This window comes from Entelurus aequoreus, linkage group LG05 (genome assembly GCF_033978785.1).
Source record: "Entelurus aequoreus isolate RoL-2023_Sb linkage group LG05, RoL_Eaeq_v1.1, whole genome shotgun sequence".
NCBI lineage: Eukaryota > Metazoa > Chordata > Actinopteri > Syngnathiformes > Syngnathidae > Entelurus > Entelurus aequoreus.
This window is the reverse complement of record NC_084735.1, coordinates 24,795,695-24,823,173: the sequence shown is the minus strand read 5'-3', so window position 1 is coordinate 24,823,173 and position 27,479 is coordinate 24,795,695. Positions and strand designations below refer to the sequence as shown.

The window sequence follows — 27,479 nt, the reverse complement described above, 5'->3', positions numbered from 1 at the left end:
AATGTGGCAGTAAAATACGAGATTTTACTATCAAAAACAATTGATATGTACTAACACACACAAAAGTACCGAAAATTGTGAAGGGTAGCCTTCCATAATCGCTACCAATGTGATTTGAAATCATAGGAATACCCTGCGCTGCTAAAGAAGCTGCCCTAAAGCCAGGCAGTTTCTATCACTGCGCCGTTTGAAATGTGCAAAACGTTTGCCAGAGACGACCCGAGGGCTAAAGCCATCTGTGATGTCATCGTGGGAATGATGGTGCTGGACGAAAAGCCCTTTACCATCGCTGAAGATACTAACTTTTTTCACGATGAATCTACAGGGAGTTTGTCAAATTCACCTTTTTTTTAACCTTTTTTACCTGCAATTGTGCGCATACTACAGTTGCGTCTAAAAAAAAAAATTATATAAGTAATAGGGCTGTGAATCTTTGGGCACCACCCAATTTGATTCGATTATTATGGTCATGATTCGATTGAGAATCGATTCTTGATACAAAACGATTTTCGATTCAAAATCAATATTTTTTTTAGAAAAATTGGGTTCCAGTTCTATGATAAACAGCTGAGATACATTTGTATATTACCAAAAAGAAAATTGGTTTTGTTTGATAAAATGCTACCCAAATATTTAATAAAATCAAATACAAATAAGAAAACTAAAGAAGTATCCAACACTTCTCTTTTCTAAAGTAAATCTATACAGCAGATATGGGCATCTACATCAATAATATGATTTGCCTGAGTGGCTGGACAGGACGGATAAAAAAAAATATATATATATGTATATATATACATATACTGTATATATATACATATACTGTATATATATACATATAAATTAGGGGTGTGGGAAAAAATCGATTCGAATTCAAATCGCGATTCTCACGTTGTGCGATTCAGAATCGATTCTCATTTTTTTAAATCTTTTTTTTTTTTTTTTTTATTAATCAATCCAACAAAACAATACACAGCAATACCATAACAATGCAATCCAATTCCAAAACCAAACCCAACCCAGCAACACTCAGAACTGCAATAAACAGAGCAATTGGGAGGAGACACAAACACGACACAGAACAAACCAAAAGTAGTGAAACAAAAATGATTATCATCAACAACAGTATCAATATTAGTTACAATTTCAACATAGCAGTGATTAAAAATCCCTCATTGACATTATCATTAGACATTTATAAAAATTAAAAAAAAAGAACTATAGTGTCACAGTGGCTTACACTTGCATCGCATCTCATAAGCTTGACAACACACTGTGTCCAATATTTTCAATAGATAAAATAAGTCATATTTTTGGTTCATTTAATAGTTAAAACAAATTTACAAAATTGCAATCAGTTGATAAAACATTGTCCTTTACAATTATAAAAGCTTTTTACAAAAATCTACTACTCTGCTTGCATGACAGCAGACTGGGGTAGATCCTGCTGAAATCCTATGTATTGAATGAATAGAGAATCCTTTTGAATCAGGAAAAAATCGTTTTTGAATCGAGAATTGTGTTGAATTGAAAAAAAAAAATCGATTTTGAATCGAATCGTGACCCCAAGAATCGATATTGAATCGAATCAAGCGACACCCAAAGATTCACAGCCCTAATAAATATACATTATTATACACACACACACACACACACGCACACACACATTTACAGTACAGGCCAAAAGTTTGGACACAACTTCTCCTCATTCAATGTGTTTTCTTTATTTTCATGACTATTTACATTGTAGATTGTCACTGAAGGCATCAAAACTATGAATGAACACATGTGGAGTTATGTACTTAACAATAAAAGGTGAAATAACTGAAAACATGTTTTATATTCTAGTTTCTTCAAAATAGCCACCCTTTGCTCTGATTACTTTTTCGCACACTCTTGGCATTCTCTTGATGAGCTTCAAGCACACCTGTGAAGTGAAAACCATTTCAGGTGACTACCTCTTGAAGCTCATTGAGAGAATTCCAAGGGTGTGCGAAACAGTAATCAGAGCAAAGGGTGGCTATTTTGAAGAAACCAGAATATAAAACATGTTTTCAGTTATTTCACCTTTTTTGTCAAGTACATAACTCCACATGTGTCATTCATAGTTTTGATGCCTTCAATGACAATCTACAATGTAAATAGTCATGAAAATAAAGAAAAACGCATTGAATGAGAAGGTGTGTCCAAACCTTTGGCCTGTACTGTACATATGTATATACACACACACACACACACACACACGTATGTATGCATATATATATATATATATATATATATATACATATATATATATATATATATATATATATATATATATATATATATATATATATATATATATATATATATATATATATATATATATATATATATATATATATACACACTACCGTTCAAAAGTTTGGGGTCACCCAAACAATTTTGTGGAATAGCCTTCATTTCTAAGAACAAGAATAGACTGTCGAGTTTCAGATGAAAGTTCTCTTTTTCTGGCCATTTTGAGCGTTTAATTGACCCCACAAATGTGATGCTCCAGAAACTCAATCTGCTCAAAGGAAGGTCAGTTTTGTAGCTTCTGTAACGAGCTAAACTGTTTTCAGATGTCTGAACATGATTGCACAAGGGTTTTCGAATCATCAATTAGCCTTCTGAGCATATGAGCAAACACATTGTACCATTAGAACACTGGAGTGATAGTTGCAGGAAATGGGCCTCTATACACCTATGTAGATATTGCACCAAAAACCAGACATTTGCAGCTAAAATAGTCATTTACCACATTAGCAATGTATAGAGTGTATTTCTTTAAAGTTAAGACTAGTTTAAAGTTATCTTCATTGAAAAGTACAGTGCTTTTCCTTCAAAAATAAGGACATTTCAATGTGACCCCAAACTTTTGAACGGTAGTGTGTATATATATATATATATATATATATATATATCTATATCTATATCTATATATATATATATATATATATATATATATATATATATATATATATATATATATATATATATATATATATATATAGATATAGATATAGATATATAGATATATATAAATATTTTTAAACGTCATTTTATTTCATTGTTTAATTGATTAAAATTAAATAAGTAAATTAGATCTTGAGAAGCAGAAAGTTTTTTCTTAAAAAATAAATATGGAGTGGGACAAGCGGTAGAAAATGGATGAATGGATGGCCCTAGTTTTTTGCAGAATGTCCTTAAAAACACCCCTGGCACATAAAGGAGCTATGACGAGCATATTTCCGTTTTGTTGGGATTGAAGGGCAAGGGAGTAATTAATCTCTAATCTGTCACGCCTTCAGGACTCTGACTAACATAGTAGATGCACATAAAGGACATTAACGAGCAATTTGTACTGTGCATGCACTGATCTGAGACCAGCCCATTATTGCAATTACTGGCACTGAAAGCTTGTCGGGCTGTTTGTTGTATGACTCAAGTCGAGTGTCTAATACAAGAGCTGGATCAGAAATTCTAACAGTACCCCTGAATTAGATAACCTCAAATACTATAAAGAGCTTTCAGTATGAGCACCACAACTATATAAAGATAGTTTAAAAAGAACACTTCTCTGCAGATATACTGTACAGCTCGCAATACAAATAGACACGAGTGTAACCTAATGAGCGTGTCGGAGGGTATCTAAATAAAAACTTCAACTAGTGTCCCAGTTACTCAAAATACCTCAAAGAGTCGAACTGTTCTCAACGGAGTTGCTTTCTTCTAAAAACTGCCAAGTCGTCAAGGTTGTGCACAGCACAGGCTCCTGTGGTTATGTTGTGACGTGCCTTTAAATGCTAATTAGTCAGTGTTTGCATGCAAACCCTCTGAAAATTAAAATGAAGTGTTTAACATGATTGTATTGTTAGATGCATTTAGTGCACAGCGTGTATGCAAACTAACAAAAATGTTTCCCACAGGAAATACTGTTCATACATGTCACAAACATGTCACAAACATGGAACCTTTATCACCTTAACTTCCCCAATGATGTATGCCTTATCTTATCTTTAGGTAACAGTTTATCATACAAGCGTAAAATAAAGTAAGCCACTGTAAAATACCATTAAATAAATGTCAAATGAAATTAAAATAAAAATGTAAAAAAAAAGAAATTAGCGTCTCTACAATGAACAAGCAAATAATTTATTGCGTGTACGCCTGGCAGGCGAGCCTCTTCATATTAAGTCTATATAGGGATGACTTTGCCGTTAACACTTAATCCTATTATCATTGTTTTATTTAAAAATAATGATTCAAATAATTGGGGCAGCACGGTGGCAGAGGGGTTAGTGCGTCTGCCTCACAATACGAAGGTCCTGAGTAGTCGTGAGTTCAATCCCGGCCAATTCCCTCCGGGTACTCCGGCTTCCTCCCACCTCCAAAGACATGCACCTGGGGATAGGTTGATTGGCAACACTAAATTGACCCTAATGTGTAAATGTGAGTGTGAATGTTGTCTGTCTATCTGTGTTGGCTCTGCGATGAGGTGGCGACTTGTCCAGGGTGTACCCCGCCTTCCGCCCGATTGTAGCTGAGATAGGCTCCAGCGCCCCCCGCGACCCCAAAGGGAATAAGCGGTAGAAAATGGATGGATGGATGGATGGATTCAAATAATTATATAATTAGTACTATTATTAAAATATAATCCTAAAATATGAATATATATTCAAATTTAAAAAAAATATGTAAAATTATGATAAAGCTTTGGATTTATATAGCCCCCTACGAGATACGCAATAAATCAATAGACTGAAATACATTAACATTAGTGCTCTCAATGGATTCACTTTTAAAATCAGATAAATCAATTCACATCTGAATTACGATTCTTATTTATTTCGATTCAAAATGGATTCATTATATATTCCTTATACCGTCGTTTACCTTTTATTCATCTTGTTTTACTTTCTTTTGCCTTTTTGTACCTTTTATGTTACCTTATTTTACTGTTTGACTTTCTTTTACCTTTTTTTTTTTAATTCTATTTATCTTTGAACATCTTTTACCCTCTATTTAAACTAGTTTTACCTTCTTTCACCTTTTTTTTACCTTCTATTTACCTTATGGTTACTTTCTTTTTTATCATTTACCTAATATTTTCCTTATTTTCCCCTTTTATCTTGTTTTACCTTCTTTTGCCTTGTTTGACTTTCCTTTCCTTTATATTTACATTATATTTACCGTATACCATATTTTACCTTCTATTTAACTAGTTTTACCTTATTTTACCTTTGTTTTACCTTCTTTTGCCTTTACTAACCTTTCTTTATCTTCAATTTAGCTTTTTTTTTAACTGCCTCCACCTTATATTTACCTTATTTCATCTTCTATTTGCCTTTAGCCCTGTTTAATTTGTTTTATCTTCGTTTGCCTTCCTCGACTTTAGGGAATCCTTGTGCAGACTTCCCCGTGTTTTCTGGAGATCCTTTTAATTTAGCTCCTTTTACTTGTCTTGAAGGGCATAAAGCCCTAAAAACATTAGACCACAGAAAGTCCCCCGGATCTGACTTAATTGAGCCTTATTTTTTAAAGCTGGCAGCTGATTTTATAGCAGAGCAACTTTCATTTTTTTTAAATCTGTCAGTTAAAAACAAAGACATTCCATCTGTTTGGAAATCTAATCCAGCAGTTTCTAATTATAGGCCAATATCAAATTTATGTGTCTTATCAAAAATTCTGGAATCTCTTGTTTGTTAAGTTAAAGTTAAAGGCCTACTGAAATGATTATTTTTTATTTAAACGGGAATAGCAGATCCATTCTATGTGTCATACTTGATCATTTCGCGATATTGCCATATTTTTGCTGAAAGGATTTAGTAGAGAAAATCGACGATAAAGTTCGCAACTTTTGCTCGCTGATAAAAAAAAGCCTTGCCTGTACCGGAAGTAGCGTGACGTCACAGGAGCTAGTATTCCTCACAATTCCCCATTGTTTACAATGGAGCGAGAGAGATTCGGACCGAGAAAGTGATGATTACCCCATTAATTTGAGCGAGGATGAATGATTCGTAGATGAGGAACGTTACAGTGAATGACTTGAGAGGCAGCGATGGACGTATCTTTTTTCGCTCTGACCGTAACTTAGGTACAAGCTGGCTCATTGGATTCCACACTCTCCTTTTTCTATTGTAGATCACAGATTTGTATTTTAAACCACCTCGGATACTATATCCTCTTGAAAATGAGAGTCGAGAACGCGAAATGGACATTCAGTGTCTTTTATCTCCACGACAATACATCGGCGAAATGCTTTAGCTACGAGGTAACGTGATAGCATCTTGCTTTAACTGCATATAGAAACAAAAGAAATAAACCCCTGACGGGAAGTATAGATAGAAAATCAACAATACTATTAAACCGTGGACATGTAAATACACGGTTAATGCTTTCCAGGCTGGCGAAGGTTAACAATGCTGTGCTAACGACGCCATTGAAGCTAACTTAGCAACCAGACTGCACAGAGCTATGCTAAAAACATTAGCTCTCCACCTACGCCAGCCAGCCCTCATTTGCTCATCAACACCCGTGCTCACCTGCGTTCCAGCAATCGGCAGAAGGACGAAGGACTTCACCCAATGCGTTTGGCGGCCCGGAGACGTAGGAAGTCAAGGTGAAGCGGCTAGCGCGGCTAGCGCGGCTAGCGCGGCTAGCGCGGCTAGCGCGGCTAGCGCGGCTAGCGCTCCAACAAAGTCCTCCTGGTTGTGTTGCTGTAGTCCGCTGCTAATACACTGATCCCACCTACAACTGTCTTCTTTGCAGCCTTCATTGTTCATTAAAAAAATTGCAAAAGATGTCCAGAATACTGTGGAATTATGAAATGAAAACAGAGCTTTTTGTATAGGATTCTACGGGGTACCATAACTTCCGTTACTCGGACTTCGTCACGCGCATACGTCATCATACCGCGATGTTTCAGCCGGATATTTCCCGGGAATTTTAAAATGTCACTTTATAAGTTAACCCGGCCGTATTGGCATGTGTTGCAATGTTAAGATTTCATCATTGATATATAAACTATCAGACTGCGTGGTAGGTAGTAGTGGCTTTCAGTAGGCCTTTAAAGTACCAATGATTGTCACACACACACTAGGTGTGGTGAAATGTGTCCTCTGCATTTGACCCATCCCCTTGTTCAACCCCTGGGAGGTGAGGGGAGCAGTGGGCAGCAGCAGTGCCGCGCCCGGGAATCATTTTTGGTGATTTAACCCCCAATTCCAACCCTTGATGCTGAGTGTCAAGCAGGGAGGTAATGGGTCCCATTTTTATAGTCTTTGGTATGACTCGTGATCAGCTGAAAGAGTTCCTCTCATCAAATAAAATTATTTGTAAATATCAATCAGGTTTCAGGAAACGGCACAGCACCATCACTGCTACAATGAAGGTGGTAAATTACATCATTGTAGCGCTTGATAAAAAAACAGTACTGTGCCTCACTTTTTATTGATCTCTCCAAAGCGTTTGACACAGTAGACCACGCTATTTTAAAACACAGGCTGTTTCTCTTTGGACTGTCCGAACATACGGTCACTTGGTTTTCAAATTATTTGGAAAACAGCACCCTGTGTATTCAATATGAGGGCCTTTGTTCAGAATATGTCACTGTTCATAAAGGGGTGCCTCTGTATTGGGGCCCCTCTTGTTTATTTTATACATCAATGATCTCGAACAACATTTATCTTATGCTAATAAGCATTTTTATGCTGAAGATACAATTATTTATTGCTCTGGATCATCCGTTGAACAGTATGCTTATTGACTTAAAACTGGTTCTCAAAGCTGACAAGACAAAACTTATGCTGTTTTCCTAACATAGGAAGGTGCCTCAAACTCCCCCGGTAGTGTCCAAGGGAACGTCATAGCAGTGGTGCATAAATATAAATACCTTGGTGTTTTAATTGATGACTCTCTCACTTTTAAACCTTTTATTGATCAACTGGTGAAGAAACTAAAACTTAAATTGGGGTGTTACTTCCGTAATAAGAGATGTTTTTCTTTTGGTGTTAAAAAAGTGCCTTGTCTCTGCCACATTTTTATCTGTGCTATTTATATGAATGCTACTCATTCCTGTCTTCAGATGGTGGACTGTGTTTACCATGCTTCTTTGAGGTTTATCACAAACTGTAGAGCCATGACACACCACTGTGACTTGTACTCTCGGGTGGGATGGCCTTCTCTGTCCACTAGGAGACAGTGTCTTTGGTACATTTTTATTTACAAGGCTCTTCTGGGACTATTACCCGATTACATTTGTACATTGATTTCACAGAGAAGTACAAACTCCTATGCACTGAGATCCAACGATCAGCTATTGCTCTCTGTCCCTTTTGCTCGCACTGAGCTGGGAAAAAAGCTTTTGTCCATGCAGCTCCTTGTGCTAGGAACATGTTACAATGAGACTGGAAGATGACTGAATTGTTATCCATAAATGCTTTTAAATCTAAACAGAGCATTTGAAGGAGCCTCAGTCATCTGTAACTGTTTTACTTGATGTCCATCCTGTCATTTTAATGTGTAATGTGAATGTCATTTTATGGGTAAATTTGCTGCGTCTTGGCCAGGACTCCCTTGAAAAAAAAGGTTTTTAATCTCAATGGGATTTTTTTCCTGGTTAAATAAAGGTAAATAAAAAAATAAAAATAAAATTAAAATTAACTGCCTCCAATTGTATTTACCTTATCTCGCCTTCTATTTGCATTTAACCCTATGTAATATGTTTTACCTTCTTTTGCCTTTCTTTTATTTACCCTTTATTTATTAATAATTTATTAATTCATTTTTACCTTCTATTTACCTTATTTTACCTTTGTTTACCCTTTTTATAGTTTTACTCTTTCCCCATCATTTTTACCTTCTATTGAACTTATTTCAGTTTTTCTTAACCACAGGGCCACGGCTTATTGTTGGGTCGTGAGCGCCATAGTGCAGTATCTCAGCTGTGGTTCGTATAGGTCGCAGTGGTACTTGGTTGTAATACACTTTTCCACCACTTGTGGCAGCAATGACAATATAATCCATCCATCCATTTTAAAGGCCTACTGAAATTTTTTTTTTTATTTAAACGGGGATAGCAGATCCATTCTATGTGTCATACTTGATCATTTCGGGATATTGCCATATTTTTGCTGAAAGGATTTAGTAGAGAACATCGACGATAAACTTCGCAACTTTTGGTCGCTGATAAAAAAAGCCTTGCCTGTACCGGAAGTAGCATGACGTCACAGGTTGAAAGGCTCCTCACATTTCCCCATTGTTTACACCAGCAGCGAGAGCGATTCAGACAGAGAAAGCGACGATTACCTCATTAATTTGAGCCAGGATGAAAGATTTGTTGATGAGGAAAGTGAGAGTGAAGGACTAGAGTGCAGTGCAGGACGCATCTTTTTTCGCTCTGACCGTAACTTAGGTACAAGCTGGCTCATTGGATTCCACACTCTCTCCTTTTTCTATTGTGGATCACGGATTTGTATTTTAAACCACCTCGGATACTATATCCTCTTGAAAATGAGAGTCGAGAATGCGAAATGGACATTCACAGTGACTTTTATCTCCACGACAATACATCGGCGAAGCACTTTAGCTACGGAGCTAACGTGATAGCATCGGGCTTAACTGCAGATAGAAACAAAAGAAATAAACCCCTGACTGGAAGGATAGACAGAAAATCAACAATACTATTAAACCAGGGACATGTAACTACACAGTTAATGCTTTCCAGCCTGGCGAAGCTTAACAATGCTGTTGCTAACGACGCATTTGAAGCTAACTTAGCAACGGGACCTCACAGAGCTATGCTAAAAACATTAGCTATCCACCTACGCCAGCCAGCCCTCATCTGCTCATCAACACCCGTGCTCACGTGCGTTCCAGCGATCGACGGAGCGGCGAAGGACTTCACCCGATCATCGATGAGGTCGGCGGCTAGCGTCGGATAGCGCGTCTGCTATCCAAGTCAAAGTCCTCCTGGTTGTGTTGCTGTAGCCAGCCGCTAATACACCGATCCTACCTAAAGCTTTCTTCCTTGCAGTCTTCATTGTTCATTAAACAAATTGCAAATGATTCACCCACACACATGTCCAGAATACTGTGGAATTTTGCGATGAAAACCGAGCTTTTTGTATTGGATACAATGTGTCCGAATACTTCCGTTTCAACGATTGATCGCGCATACGTCATCATACATAGACATTTTCAACCGGAAGTTTAGCGGGAAATTTAAAATTGCACTTTATAAGTTAACCAGGCCGTATTGGCATGTGTTGCAATGTTAAGATGTCATCATTGATATATAAACTATCAGACTGCGTGGTCGGTAGTAGTGGGTTTCAGTAGGCCTTTAAAGTTAAAGGTAAAGTACCAATGATTGTCACTCACACACTAGGTGTGGTGAAATTTGTCCTCTGCATTTGACCCATCACCCTTAATCACCCCCTGGGAGGTGAGGGGAGCAGTGGGCAGCAGCGGTGCCGCGCCTGGGAATCATTTTTGGTGATTTAACCCCCAATTCCAACCCTTGATGCTGAGTGCCAAGCAGGGAGGTAATGGTAATGTGCTAATATTTGTGATTAACATGCTTTCATATCATATGACAAGGTTTATCCTGTTTAACCGTAAGTACGTTAAATATAATTTTTTAATAAGATTAAAATGAAGAGTAAGATTACTAATTCAGTGTTAACATTTGAATGGGTGCCGGGCCCGCCTGTAGTGGAAAAGTTGGGGCCCGAGGTCAAAAAGGTTAAGAAGCCCTGCTCTATTTTAATTTCCCTTTCCCCTTTTTACATGTTTTAACTTCCTCTACACCTTGTTTTACCATCTTCTACCTTCTTTTTACATTTCATTTATCTTGTTTGACCTTCTTTTACTTACTGTTGACCTTTTTTAACCTTCTACTTTCCCTTTTTACTATATATTGATCTTTTTATTACCTTATATTTATTTACCTTTTACTTTCTTTAACTTTCTATTTAACTTGTTTCACCTTCTTTTATGCGGTCCAGATTTAATTAATTTGTACTAGTTACACTCAAACAACTAATCGAAGCCACATAATCTTTTTTGTAATGGAATGAATTGATTTCATCGATTAATTTGTGCAGCCCTATTGCCAGATAGTATATGGTAATATATATCCTTATTGCAAAAGGCTACAATATATATTGAGATATACATTTTAGACCATATCATAGTGCTGTGAATCTTTGGGCACCACATGATTGGGATTCGATTATTGCGGGTAAGGATTTGATTCAGAATTGATTCTCAATTCAAAATTGAAACATGTTAATCCCACCGAGTGCCAGTTCTATGATTAAGTACATTATTCCATAAAATAGATAACCAGCTGTGATAAATGTTTGTATTACTTAAAAGAAAACTAGTTTTGATTATTAAAAATCGACCCAAACATTTAATAAAGTCAAATACAAATAATGCAACAACAGAAGTATTCCACAATTGTCTATTCTAAATTAAATCTGTACAGCAGATATGGGCATCTACATCAACAATATGATTTGCTTGAGTGGCTGGAGAAGACCGATTCACAATTTTATATCATTTTTAATTTAAAAATATATATATATTTTTTTTTTTTCCAATTGATTATGAATCGTTACATATAAGAATCACGATTCATTCGAAAATCTTCTTCTTCTTTTTTTTAACACCCCCTACTATATCACTCATCCCTACTCCCACCATAGGTTTTTCATAACAATCTCAAAACAGGAAGGTAAACTATACTTAACAAAAATATAAACGCAACACTTTTGCTTTTGCTCCCATTTTTCAGGAGTTGACCTCAAAGTTCTCAAATTTGTATTATTTACACAAAAGACATATTCCTCTCAAATGTCTATGAATGTTCTCATTCATCCAGGTCATTGTCATCTCAGGGCATTCAATCGATCGCTACTGGACTGTTTGGTTTGTCTTAGAAGGTGTTTTGCCGCTCATCCGAGTAGGCTTCATCAGTTCGTGCTCATAGATTTAGATCGGTCAGAGGTGTGACATATCAAGATGCTGATTAAACAGCATCATTTTTGCTCAGATGTGCCTTAGGCCCCCGTTTACATGTACACGTCATAGTCACCTCCATCTGTAAGTGCAAGTTAAAACTCTCCTATGCAAGGCGAAAACCGTTTATCAACAACCCCCAGAAACGCCGTCGGCTTCGCTGGGCCTGAGCTCATCTAAGATGGACTGATACAAAGTGGAAAAGTGTTCTGTGGTCTGACGAGTCCACATTTCAAATTGTTTTTGGAAACTTGTGGACGTCGTGTCCTCCGGAAAAAAGAGGAAAAGAACCATCCAGATTGTTATAGGCGCAAAGTGTAAAAGCCAGCATCTGTGATGGTATGGGGGTGTATTAGTGCCCAAGACATGGGTAACTTACACATCTGTGAAGGCGCCATTAATGCTGAAAGGTACATACAGGTTTTGGAGCAACATATGTTGCCATCCAAGCAACGTTACCATGGACGCCCCTGCTTATTTCAGCAAGACAATGCCAAGCCACGTGTTACATCAACGTGGCTTCATAGTAAAAGAGTGCGGGTACTAGACTGGCCTGCCTGTAGTCCAGACCTGTCTCCCATTGAAAATGTGTGGCGCATTATGAAGCCTAAAATACCACAACGGAGACCCCCGGACTGTTGAACAACTTAAGCTGTACATCAAGCAAGAATGGGAAAGAATTCCACCTGAGAAGCTTAAAAAAATGTGTCTCCTCAGTTCCCAAACGTTTACGGAGTGTTGTTAAAAGGCCATGTAACACAGTGGTGAACCTGCCCTTTCCCAACTACTTTAGCACGTGTTGCAGCCATGAAATTGTAAGTTAATTATTATTTGCAAAAAAAAAATTAAGTTTATGAGTTTGAACATCAAATATCTTGTCTTTGTAGTGCATTCAACTGGATATGGGTTGAAAAGGATTCGCAAATCATTGTATTCCGTTTATATTTACACCTAACACAATTTCCCAACTCATATGGAAACGGGGTTTGTACAAGGTTGACATTGGCAAACCGCTCTACCACACGACTCCACACAGGCTGTCTGCCATCCGCCCTGAAAAGTGAAAACCGGGATTCATCCGTGAGGACAACACTTCTCAAACGTGCTTAAAGCCATCGAATGTGAGAGCATTTGTCCACTCAAGTCGGTTACTATGACGAACTGCATTCAGGTCGAGACTCCAATGAAGACAACGAGCATGTAGAAGAGCTTCTCTAAGACGGTTTCTCACAAATTGTGCAGAAATCTTTGCAAATGCAAACCAATTGTAGCAGCAGCTGTCCGGATGGTTGGTCTCATATGGTCATGGAAGTGCACCTGCTGGATGTTGAGGTCCTCGAATGGTGTGGTTACACGTGGTCTGCGGTTGGGAGGCCGGGTGGATGTGCTGCCAAATTCTCTGAAACGCCTTTGGAGACGGCTTATGGTAGAGAACAAAACATCCATTTCACGAACAACAGCTCTGGTGGACATCTCTGCAGTCAGCATGCAGACTGCACACTCCCTCAAAACTTGGGCGGCATGGCGTAGTGGGTAGAGCAACCGTGCCAGAAACCTGAGGGTTGCAGGTTCGCTCCCCGCCTCTTACCATAAAAAAAATCGCTGCCGTTGTGTCCTTGGGCGGGACACTTCACCCTTGCCCCCGGTGCCACTCACACCGGTGAATGGAATGATGAATGATAGGTGGTGGTCGGAGGGGCCGTTGGCGCAAATTGCAGCCACGCTTCCGTCAGGGCAGCTGTGGCTATGAAAGTAGCTTACCACCACCAGGTGTGAATGAATGATGGGTTCTACATGTAAAGCGACTTTGGGTACTTAGAAAAAGCGCTATATAAATCCCAGGTATTATTATTATTACTTGCAACATTTGTGGCATTGTGCTGTGTGATAAAACTGCGAGTGGCCTGTTATTGTGGGCAGTCTATGCCACACCTGTGCAATAATCATGCTGTTCAGCATCTTGATATGCCACATTTGTTAGGAGGGATGGATTATCTTGGCAAAGGAGAAATGCTCACTAACACACATCTAGACAGATTTGTGAACAATATTTGAGAGGAACTGGTATTTTGTGTAAATAGTAAAAGTTGGAGATCCTTGAGTTCAACTCGTGAAAAATGGGAGCAAAAACAAGTGTTAAGTTATATTTGTGTTCATTGTATGCCCTAAATGGCACCTTTTTGTCCGGCTGTCATGGACAAATGTAGTCCAGCGGAACGTTAAACCACAGGATCCAAAGAAATGACACAAACAAGGATTTTGATGCTTGTCAACTTGTCCCGCGATTGTGATTTAAAGACTAAACCTTGCATGCAGCGCATTTTTCGGAGAAAGGGCCAGGAAATTGGAACACAATGACATTTGCTATAATGCACCTGACATTTACTGTGTAATTCTGTCAGTCGAGACGTGTTCAAAGCTATTATTTTGACAGCAAAGCGGTGCAGATCTTTCTGAGTGTAGTTTGACAACGGCAACAAAGAAGCTTCTAAAGTAAAAGGGGGGTGGAAACAGCAACTCTCCGTAACAACCAGATGACAAGCGTTCCGCACAAAACCCTTTTTTTGGGCCGGAACAGGTTTGTGTGAGATTTGCTCTTAAGCTTTCATCCCAGCAGGGAGGGAGAAAGGCTGAAATAAAGTGAAAGAAAAAAGCCAAAGGGGAGTGCATGGAGGCCATAAAAGGCCAAGGCAGGAGAGAAAAGATGGGGGGTACGAGGGATGGGCTGTGGATCAGCATGGATGGTCAATAGCTGGCAAGAGTTGTGGTCCACTGTCACGTCTCCTGACCGTAAGTCCACCTACACCTCTCAGACAAGATTTAACATGAACATTGATTTCAGGAGAAGCCGAGATGTCCGCAGGGGAACCCGGGGACAGGTGCCTGCAGTCATCCGGGGAAAAGGCTAATGAGAGGTGAGGGACCCAAACGGCGCTAACAAGGAAAGCCGGGAGAAGAAGAGAGGCGTAAATTAGAGAGCCCAGAAACAGGAGGACCCGGCGGAGAAAGAGTTGAAATGTTTTTATTTCTCCAGAAGAAACTAAATGAGGCTTTGCGTGGGCGTCGAGCGGCTGCAGTCGGCGGATCTAACGGTGGTCAGCACACGCAGAGACAAGTCTTCACGCCAAATGTCTCAAAGTAAACTTTACCATAAACATTTTTTACAAGGAGGAACCATACTGGCTGGTTTCTTATGCAGTCATTTTAAAGCACCATGCAGCAGATCCACACGATATAAGAAAAAAACGAATTATGCTTCTAAACATTAATGCAATTTGTCATCATCATGCGTAAGAAATGGCATAGGGAAATCACGTTAAATCAAGCATAGTTAGCCAATAAGATCCTATACCTAGACAAAATGATTAAAACATGTTTTATATTACTGGTGTTTTAGTCATATTGTACTAAGCAGCCAGGACAGAGCGTTATGTAACACTTTTTTCCCCATACCTTGCAATAAGTGATGAATTCCTGTTATATGGTTTTGGTCACCTTTTGCATCTTTGCCACCACCTTTTACTGGCTTTAATGCTAAAAAAAAAAAAGAAGAAAAAAGGTTAAACTTTGCATTTTTTATGCAAAATACAGAGCAAAGGGGATCAATTCCAAAATGTGAGAGTAGATGTGACATATAGGGAGAAAAAAATCAAGTCTTTTGAACAATTGTTTCAGGTGAACAATGAAAACCGATTTGCGTTGGTTTGGTAGTCGTTTTTATGCACATGCAAATACAGACAGGCAACTGGACTAAAAAATTTAACTTTTTAAAATTGTTGTTATTTTCTATTGTTTTTGTTTTGTTATTTTTCTTTTATTTAGTTACTTTTTAAAATTTGGATTCATTTTTATGGTTCATTGTTGTGATGTAGGTTAAACGTACACATCATCTGTTATAGTAGGGCTGGGCGATTTATCGAGTTTGTAAGATATATCGATATATTTTTAAACAAGATATGAATTAAGAAAATATCGTAATATCAATATCATTTATTTCACATTAAAATGACCAAAGACCGCCTATTTCAGGGGTGCTCACACTTTTTCTGCAGGAGAGCTACTTTTCAATTGATCAAGTCGCGGGGATCTACCTCATTCATATATATAATTTATATTTATTTATTTATGAAATATATGTTTTTGTTAACAAGTTAAAGGTGTTTAATGATAATGCAAGCATGTTTAACACATATAGTTAATATTATTAATAAATTAAAGGTGTGTAATGATAATACAAGAATGTTTAATACATATAGTTAATATTGTTAACAAGTTAAAGGTGTTTAAAGGTAATGCAAGCATGTTTAACACATATAGTTAATATTATTAATAAATTAAAGGTGTTTAATGATAATACAAGAATGTTTAATACATATAGTTAATATTGTTAACAAGTTAAAGGTGTTTAAAGATAATGCAAGCATGTTTAACACATATAGATTCCTTTCTTTCATGAAGACAAGAATATAAGTTGGTGTATTACCTGATTCTGATGAATTGCATTGATAGGAATCAGACAGTGGTGCTGATAACGTCCGCATTTTCAAATGGAGGAGAAAAAAAGTCCTCCTTTCTGTCCAATACCACATGAAAGTGGTTGGTTTTTGGCATCTTATTTGTCCAGCTTCCGTACTCCTTTGTATACACTTTACAAGAAATACATTGGCGGCAAACTCCGTAGCTTGCTAGCTTGTGCACGCCAGCTTTCTGAGACTCTTATTTTGTTAGTGCAGGCAGCATGAAGCAGCGCTTTTATTGTGCAACTGTGCAGTCGGTCTTTGGAGTTTTGACGACAGGTACGGCGCCGGAGTCTGTTGAAATAAAAAGAGTTTCTCGCCTTCCTGTCGGTAATTTTTTCTTAATAATGAGCTGGCAGCAGCCAGCGTCATCTCACAAGACCCTCGGTTGCCGTGAATGTCAATCAAGTGGCGAAAGTGATGTCATAGTGAAGATTTATGATCGCTCATTTTTAGGACTATTTTTTTAATGCCTGGCTAGGGATCGACTGACACACCCTCCGTGATCGACCGGTAGATCGCGATCGACGTAATGAGCACCCCTGGTCTATTTGTTGTGTTCCTTGGTCTCCCCAGCTTCCCACTAGCTACTATAGCCCTCCCCTTCCTCCTTCCAAGACGCGCTTGCACGTATAAGAACATCCATGATTGGTTGGTTGTTTACTATGATGAGTCACGATTGGTTGAGATTAAGGCAAAACATTAGGAACAGGCTAATCAGAGGCAAGATAGGGCGGGTCATGGAACCAGGAAGGGAAATCACAACAGACATCCCAAATGACGACGAGAGAGTCGTAGAAAAAAAAGAGGGAATATTCAAGCGGGCGATTTATATATCAAAAATGTAGCCCACGTCCAGGAAACCCACAATGCGCATACTTGCCAACCCTCCCGTTTTTAGCGGGAGAATCCCGGTATTCAGCGCCTCTCCCGACAACCTCCCTTCCCCCGACAAACTCCCGGTATTCAGCCTGAGCTGGAGGCCACGCCCCTCCAGCTCAATGCGGACCTGAGTGGGAACAGCCGTTCTCACGTCCGCTTTCCAAGCAGCTTGCCTGCCCAATGACGTCATAACATCTATGGCTTTTAGAGAGTAGAGTGCACAACAAGCAGAGAGAGTTCTTGGTTTCTTATGTGGGTTTATTGTTAGGCAGTTTCATTAACGTCCTCCCAGCGCGGTAACAACACACAACAACAGCAGTCACGTTTAGTCTACCGCAGGGGTCACCAACGCGGTGCCCGCGGGCACCAGGTCGCCCGTAAGGACCAGATGAGTCGCCCGCGGGCCTGTTCTAAAAAAAATAAAAAAATAAAAATTTAAAAAAAAAAAATTTTTTTTTTTTTTTTTTAATTAAATCTACATAGAAAAAACACAAGATACACTTTCAATCAGTGCATCAACCCAAACAACCTCCCCCATGCACACTCATCCACACCCACTCACACAAAAGAGGTTATTTCTTTCTGCTACCAATATTCTGGTTCCCACAACATAGACAACACATCTGCAAGGGACACAGTCCCTGAAGCACACATGATTGTATAGGCTGCTGGTCCACTAACATTTTCATTAATTACTATTTTTTATGTATTTATTTTTATATTGTTTTACTTTCTTTTTTATCCAAGAAAATGTTTTTTATTTATTTATCTTATTTTATTTTATTTTATTTTTTTAAAAAGGGCCTTATCTTCAACAGACCAGGTTGTCAATGAAATTAGATTTGTTTAAAGGGTTTTTTAAACCAGGCCCAGTCCAGATAATGTCCGAGTCGGACTCAGCAACACACACCTTCATTCATGTACACAGAAAAAAATTAGGGAACACAACAGATTGCATATAATTTATAAACAAAATTACATTTTCAAAATAAGCATTTATGTACAGTCCAGATTATGTCCAGGTCACTCAAATTAGGGAACACAACAACAGATATCATATAATCTATAAACATAATTATACTTTCAAAATAAGCCTTTGAGGACTTCTCATCTTTTTTTTAAATGTTTTTTGGCATCATTATCGTTTACAACCATGTAACTTTCTAAAATTAGAAAATACTGAATAAATGTTTTAAAGAAAGTAATACTAAGTGAATATCTGTTTTTGGCCTTAAAAATAAACATTTTACAGAGGACTATAATTAAATTGACTAAATCATGGTTGTCAATGAACTCTCCTAAAATAACAGAAACCACATTAAGCTTCATAAACAAACCAATCCTTAAACACATTTTTTCAACTTCCACCCAAAACAAAGACACAATATGACAATACCAAAACAAATGCAGGGTGGATTCAGGCTCCTGACAACAAAATCGGCAATCATCTGACTCTGTCATATTCCATAATTTTAACATTTTCCCTGTGGGTAAGAAGTTATAAATAATTTTAATTTGAAAATAACGATTTTGCACATCGATAGTGCTTTTATAGATTAGTTTGAATATGGCATCCCATGGCAACGGGCAGTCAAAAAAGTCCTCCCATTTTCCATTTGTGTTGTATGAGGCAGCCTTCAAAGATTTCTTTATTAAATAAAAATTATATATTTTTCTATTTATTTTAGTTCCTTTTTGCCAACTAGAATTTCTTATTAGAGGTTTACAAACTAATAATTTAGTAGTTCCATAATTAATTATTTGTTTCCATCTTTTCCCAATTACTCCAGTTAGTTGATAAAATGAAAAGCTTGAGCAAGCATCACCATACATAGCTCTAAATTCATCATACTTCATAATTTTACCATTCTCATTGATAATATCATTGAAAAAAATGATTCCTCTTTCAAACATATTTTTCCAAAAGAAAGGCTTTCCATCTATTACAATATTAGAGTTCATCCATACTAACTGCTGCAAAATATCGTCTCTTTTTTCTGGCACATAAAATTGAAAACACCACTATGAGTGGATTGTTTCCTTTATGAACCCCGCCATGTTTCCCAGCAGACTCTCTGGGAGGGGATCACTTGTAAAAAAGGATACAATTTATTTTGATACAGTACATGTTTTTTGTCCAACAGGACATTTGTGTACCACTCAATGTTTAAATACATAATTGGAACAATTGATGCTTTTAAAGACAGACACATAGCTTCAAGGTTGAGAAGTTTCAGGCCCCCATATTCATACTCTTTGTACAAAACCTTTCTTTTAATCTTTTCTGGTTTGCCGTTCCAGACAAAATCGAAGACCCTCCGCTCATATATAATCATTAGGGATTTCTCTTTCCATAATTGCATACTTTTGTCCAGCTTTCTTAGTCGATTATCATAATTTACTGAGCCTAGATCTTCCAGATTTTCTGGGACAACAACACCAAGTATGTTAACTGGTCCATCTGTCCACAAAACAGGCACTTTGCATTCCATTCGAAAGGACGTTCCCTTTAGATTTCCGATCCTTAACATTTTACATTTATCATAATTAAGCTTAAGGCCAGATTGCTGTGAAAATATGTCCAAAAGATTAAAAAGGTTCCGCAAACAATGAGGAAAAATCTTATCTTTGTGAATCAGCCTTTTCTGACATGAACTTCATCAAGAACAAACACAGAACACGCCTCACTGATGCACATCTGCAAGACTCACTCAGAGTTGCAGTGTCAAGTTACACACCAGAGTACAACACACTAGTTAACAGCATGCAATGCCAGGCTTCCCACTAACTGACAAAGAAACAGATAACAGATTTGGTGTCCAGTTCAAAGTGTGACATGATTTAAAAATTTGAGAGTTTACTTTTGTATTTTACATGAGTTATTATTTGTACAAACATGGTGCAAAGTAATTCATGATTTGTTAAAAAATGTTAGTAGCTAGCTAGTTAAAATGGGATATTGTGATTTCACAAGACTGTCTTAGAAGTGATCATTTGAAAATGTTCAATTTGAAAAATGTGCACTTAGAGAAAATATAAAAATAAAGTGTTGCATATTGATATTTATCTGTTTCTATATATATTTATTGTGAGAAATCATTAAGATGATCAGTGTTTCCACAAAGATAAATATCATTAATTATTAATAATAACAGAGTTAAAGGTAAATTGAGCAAATTGGCTACTTCTGGCAATTTATTTAAGTGTGTATCTAACTGGTAGCCCTTCGCATTAATCAGTACCCAAGAAGTAGCCCTTGGTTTCAAAAAGGTTGGTGACCCCTGGTCTACCGTAAAGCAGTTCGTCTGCCATAAACAGCAATGTTGTGACACTCTTAAACAGGACAATACTGCCACCTACCGGATAGCCTGCAGAACACTGAAATTCAAGTATGTCTTTTATTTATATGTATAATAAAAAAACTAATAATAATAAAATATATATATAGCTAGAATTCACTGAAAGTCAAGTATTTCATACATATATATATATATATATATATATATATATATATATATATATATATATATATATATATATATATATATATATATATATATATATATATATATATATATATATATATATATATATATATATTATATATATGTGAAATACTTGATTTGGTGAATTCTAGCTGTAAATATACTCTCCTCTTAACCACACCCTTGGCCACGCCCCAACCCCACGCCCCCTGCCCCAAACACGCCCCCCCCCCCCCACCTCCCGATATTGGAGGTCTCAAGGTTGGCAAGTATGACAATGCGTCTACTTGGCCACAATTGGACAAATGTATGCGTCTGGATAAAACATTCATTTGAGTTGTTCACCATGTAAGCCCAAATCAAAACTGTTCTCGAGTTGCATATTTCGCACGAGAAATGCTGCCAAAAATGTACGCCGAAGTGAGGAAGATCATAGCCGCACAATTAAGTCAAGTCACTTACTTGGCGCTGACCACAGACATGTGGTCGAGTAGGATCACAGAACCGTACGTGTGTGACAGTCCATTACATCGTCGACTGTCAATTAAAAAGTGCCTGTCTGCAATTGTATTTTTTATCTGAGTTTGAAACATGTTGTATTATTTGCACAGCAATGTTATTTATTTTATGTAGAAAGAATATTTTTCTATTTTATTCATTCACAGTGTATTTTCTATGCTGTTAAAACCCATCTTGACTAACTGGTTAATTGACTGTTTACAGTACAGTTGTCATTCACTTCAATTTCACTGAATCTCGCTCAAAAATGAATATCTTTATATGTATACTTTCACCAGAAAATATATCGAGATACATATCGAATATCGAGTTTAAGTAAATATATATATAATTTTTCATCCATATCGCCCAGCCCTAGGTCATAGTACAAATTGTTATTTACATTTTTATTATGTCCTATTTTTTTATATACAGTATATATATTTTTTTATCTGTATTATTAAAATGCAATAAAGTTCTTTAGGTTAGGGAAAATTCAAAATAGTGATTTCATGGGGGGATATGGGACCACCGTAAGGAACATTTAGATAGATAGATAGATAGATAGATAGATAGATAGATAGATAGATAGATAGATAGATAGATAGATAGATAGATAGATAGATAGATAGATAGATAGATAGATAGATAGATAGATAGATAGATAGATAGATAGATAGATAGATAGATAGATAGATAGATAGATAGATAGATAGATAGATAGATAGATAGATAGATAGATAGATAGATAGATAGATAGATAGATAGATAGATAGATAGATAGATAGATAGATAGATAGATAGATAGTACTTTATTGATTCCTTCAGGAGAGTTCCCTTATAGTAAAAACAAAAAAATAGAATTATTGCCAATATTGTAGAACAATTCTTACCAATACAATAATATTTGTGTAAATTTAAATTCTTCTGATCTACATCTTATCTTATCGTATCTTATAACGGCTACCACTGATTGTTTTGTTGCTTTAAAATATCACAGCTGAAAAAAATAACTATAAGAATATAACTATAATGACGCTGAGATCATTATTAATGCATTTGTTACGTCTCGTCTGGAGTACTGTAACGTATTATTTCCGGGCCTCCCTATTTCTAGCATTAAAATATTACAGTTGGTACAAAATGCGGCTGCTAGACTTTTGACAAGAACAAGAAAGTTTGATCATATTACGCCTATACTGGCTCACCTGCACTGGCTTCCTCTGCACTTAAGACGCGACTTTAAGAATTTACTACTTACATATAAAATACTACACAGTCTAGCTCCATCCTATCTTGCCGATTGTATTGTACCATATGTCCCGGTAAGAAATCTGCGTTCAAAGAACTCCGGCTTATTAGTGATTCCCAGAGCCAAAAAAAAGTCTGCCGGCTATAGAGCGTTTTCTATTCGGGCTCCAATACTATGGAATGCCCTCCCGGTAACAGTTAGAGATGCTACATCAGTAGAAGCATTTAAGTCCCATCTTAAAACTCATTTGTATACTCTAGCCTTTAAATAGATCCCCCACCCCTTTTAAGCCAGTTGATCTGCCGTCTCTTGTCTGCTCTGCCCCCCTCTCCTTCGTGGAGTTCAAAGTCGGGACCCGGGGTGGACCACTCATCTGTGCATCAGTTGGGGACGTCTCTGCGCTGCTGACTTGTCTCCACTCAAGATGATCTCCTGCTGACCCCACTATGGACTGGACTCTCACTATTATGTTAGATCCACTATGGACTGGACTCTCACTATTATGTTAGATCCACTATGGACTGGACTCTCACACTATTATGTTGGATCCACTATGGACTGGACTCTCACTATTATGTTAGATCCACTATGGACTGGACTCTCACTATTATGTTAGATCCACTATGGACTGGACTCTCACACTATTATATTAGATCCACTATGGACTGGACTCTCACACTATTATGTTAGATCCACTATGGACTGGACTCTCACAATATGTTAGATCCACTATGGACTGGACTCTCACTATTATGTTAGATCCACTATGGACTGGACTCTCACACTAATATGTTGGATCCACTATGGACTGGACTCTCACACTATTATGTTGGATCCACTATGGACTGGACTCTCACACTATTAACTAGATCCACTATGGACTGGACTCTCACACTATTAACTAGATCCATTATGGACTGGACTCTCACACTATTATGTTAGATCCACTATGGACTGGACTCTCACTCTATTATGTTAGATCCACTATTGACTGGACTCTCACACTTTTAACTAGATCCATTATGGACTGGACTCTCACACTATTATGTTAGATCCACTATGGAATGGACTCTCACACTATTATGTTAGATCCACTATGGACTGGACTCTCACACTATTATGTTAGATCCACTATGGACTGGACTCTCACTATTATGTTAGATCCACTATGGACTGGACTCTCACACTATTATGTTGGATCCACTATGGACTGGACTCTCACTATTATGTTAGATCCACTATGGACTGGACTCTCACTATTATGTTAGATCCACTATGGACTGGACTCTCACACTATTATATTAGATCCACTATGGACTGGACTCTCACACTATTATGTTAGATCCACTATGGACTGGACTCTCACAATATGTTAGATCCACTATGGACTGGACTCTCACTATTATGTTAGATCCACTATGGACTGGACTCTCACACTAATATGTTGGATCCACTATGGACTGGACTCTCACACTATTATGTTGGATCCACTATGGACTGGACTCTCACACTATTATGTTAGATCCACTATATATGGACTGGACTCTCACACTATTAACTAGATCCATTATGGACTGGACTCTCACACTATTATGTTAGATCCACTATGGACTGGACTCTCACTCTATTATGTTAGATCCACTATTGACTGGACTCTCACACTTTTAACTAGATCCATTATGGACTGGACTCTCACACTATTATGTTAGATCCACTATGGAATGGACTCTCACACTATTATGTTAGATCCACTATGGACTGGACTCTCACTATTATGTTAGATCCACTATGGACTGGACTCTCACACTATTATATTAGATCCACTATGGACTGGACTCTCACACTATTATGTTAGATCCACTATGGACTGGACTCTCACAATATGTTAGATCCACTATGGACTGGACTCTCACTATTATGTTAGATCCACTATGGACTGGACTCTCACACTAATATGTTGGATCCACTATGGACTGGACTCTCACACTATTATGTTGGATCCACTATGGACTGGACTCTCACACTATTAACTAGATCCACTATGGACTGGACTCTCACACTATTAACTAGATCCATTATGGACTGGACTCTCACACTATTATGTTAGATCCACTATGGACTGGACTCTCACTCTATTATGTTAGATCCACTATTGACTGGACTCTCACACTTTTAACTAGATCCATTATGGACTGGACTCTCACACTATTATGTTAGATCCACTATGGAATGGACTCTCACACTATTATGTTAGATCCACTATGGACTGGACTCTCACACTATTATGTTAGATCCACTATGGACTGGACTCTCACTATTATGTTAGATCCACTATGGACTGGACTCTCACACTATTATGTTGGATCCACTATGGACTGGACTCTCACTATTATGTTAGATCCACTATGGACTGGACTCTCACTATTATGTTAGATCCACTATGGACTGGACTCTCACACTATTATATTAGATCCACTATGGACTGGACTCTCACACTATTATGTTAGATCCACTATGGACTGGACTCTCACAATATGTTAGATCCACTATGGACTGGACTCTCACTATTATGTTAGATCCACTATGGACTGGACTCTCACACTAATATGTTGGATCCACTATGGACTGGACTCTCACACTATTATGTTGGATCCACTATGGACTGGACTCTCACACTATTATGTTAGATCCACTATATATGGACTGGACTCTCACACTATTAACTAGATCCATTATGGACTGGACTCTCACACTATTATGTTAGATCCACTATGGACTGGACTCTCACTCTATTATGTTAGATCCACTATTGACTGGACTCTCACACTTTTAACTAGATCCATTATGGACTGGACTCTCACACTATTATGTTAGATCCACTATGGAATGGACTCTCACACTATTATGTTAGATCCACTATGGACTGGACTCTCACACTATTATGTTAGATCCACTATGGACTGGACTCTCACACTATTAACTAGATCCACTATGGACTGGACTCTCACACTATTAACTAGATCCACTATGGACTGGACTCTCACACTATTATGTTAGATCCACTATGGACTGGACTCTCACACTATTATGTTAGATCCACTATGGACTGGACTCTCACACTATTAACTAGATCCACAATGGACTGGACTCTCACACTATTATGCTAGATCAACTATGGACTGGACTCTCACTCTATTATGTTAGATCCACTATGGACTGGACTCTCACACTATTATGTTAGATCCACTATGCACTGGACTCTCACTCTATTATGTTAGATCCACTATGGACTGGACTCTCACACTATTATGTCAGATCCACTATGGACTGGACTCTCACACTATTAACTAGATCCACTATGGACTGGACTCTCACACTATTATGTTAGATCCACTATGGACTGGACTCTCACACTATTATGTTAGATCCACTATGGACTGGACTCTCACACTATTAACTAGATCCACTATGAACTGGACTCTCACACTATTATGTTAGATCCACTATGGACTGGACTCTCACACTACTATGTTAGATCCACTATGGACTCTCACACTATTACGTTAGATCCACTATGGACTGGACTCTCACACTACTATGTTAGATCCACTATGGACTCTCACACTATTACGTTAGATCCACTATGGACTGGACTCTCACACTATTAACTAGATCCACTCGACGTCCATGGTACCGGTCCCCACATCTCCAAGGTTTCTCATTGTCATCCCATTGGGTTGAGTTTTTCCTTGCCCTGATGTGGGCTCTGAGCCGAGGATGTCGTTGTGGCTTGTGCAGCCCTTTGAGACACTCGTGATTTAGGGCTATATAAATAAACTTTGATTAATTGATGGTTTTTGATTGATAATAACAAGCCAGTCTTTCAAACGGCTCTTTTAAATGATTGGCTCCACAAAATATCCCTCTCTTCAAAAGAGCCATAACTCCCATCTCAAACAAAGAGTGGTTTTGAAGTACAATTAAAAAATTAATACAATAATTATTGCATCATATTTATGATATTAAAAAATAATCCACCACTGACGAGAGAACTCAATCAATGTTAATTCAATTACAGTAGAGGAGTTGAATTTACAATCTTAATTTGCTGAACTAATATCGAGAATAGTTCATATGCCCCGGAGTAATTAAAACAAACGAATAACAACAGAGAAAAAAATACTTTAAACCACCTTTAGTAGGTCAATAAGCGCTAAATTGGCACAGGCCTAAACCTGACTGATGTTGGTTAGCGAGCTAGCAAAACGATAAGCGAGCAAACGAGCCTGCGTTGGCTAACGTTTTAGAAAGGCATTAAAATGTAAACATTGCCTGTAATACGATATGGATTTTAAACGATAACTTTTGTATTACATTGTAATAAAATTACCTCCTTTCGGCTCGACTCCACCGGGCAGAAAGGGGTGGCTATTAACGACAGCTGCGTCGCGCACGGCATTCTGGGAGTTGTAGTATGAGACATTGTTGGTATCATTTAATGTATTTATAATCGTGATTGTAACGAACAAATGCGTGTTTATATCTTTTTAATGCCTGAAAAATATTGTTAATATGTATTTATACTAATTTTAAGGGGAAAAGTGTCAAGTCTAAAATACCTCTTAATGGAGCTGTCTCCAATACAGAAATATATATATATACAAATAGTCTCATCACATAATTGTATTATTTTTTTCATTTAATTTTTATTGACATAACCAGCATCAGACATTCCTATCCATTACATCATATTTACATAAATCATATATTTGTTGTCTGCCCTAAATGTCAAAATAT

General features: G+C 37.6%; 1 long non-coding RNA gene across 1 annotated transcript in view; it reads right to left on the bottom strand.

Moving 5' to 3' along the window:
- The window catches only part of LOC133649659 (uncharacterized), a 57,682-nt gene extending 30,458 nt beyond the window's left edge, over positions 1 to 27,224 (bottom strand). Inside the window, exons 1-2 of the long non-coding RNA XR_009826109.1 lie at positions 27,073 to 27,224; positions 15,502 to 15,582 (exon numbers count right to left, since the gene is read on the bottom strand). This is a non-coding gene — a long non-coding RNA (uncharacterized LOC133649659). The remainder of the gene's footprint in view (positions 1 to 15,501; positions 15,583 to 27,072) is intronic.
- Positions 27,225 to 27,479: the final 255 nt, after the last annotated feature.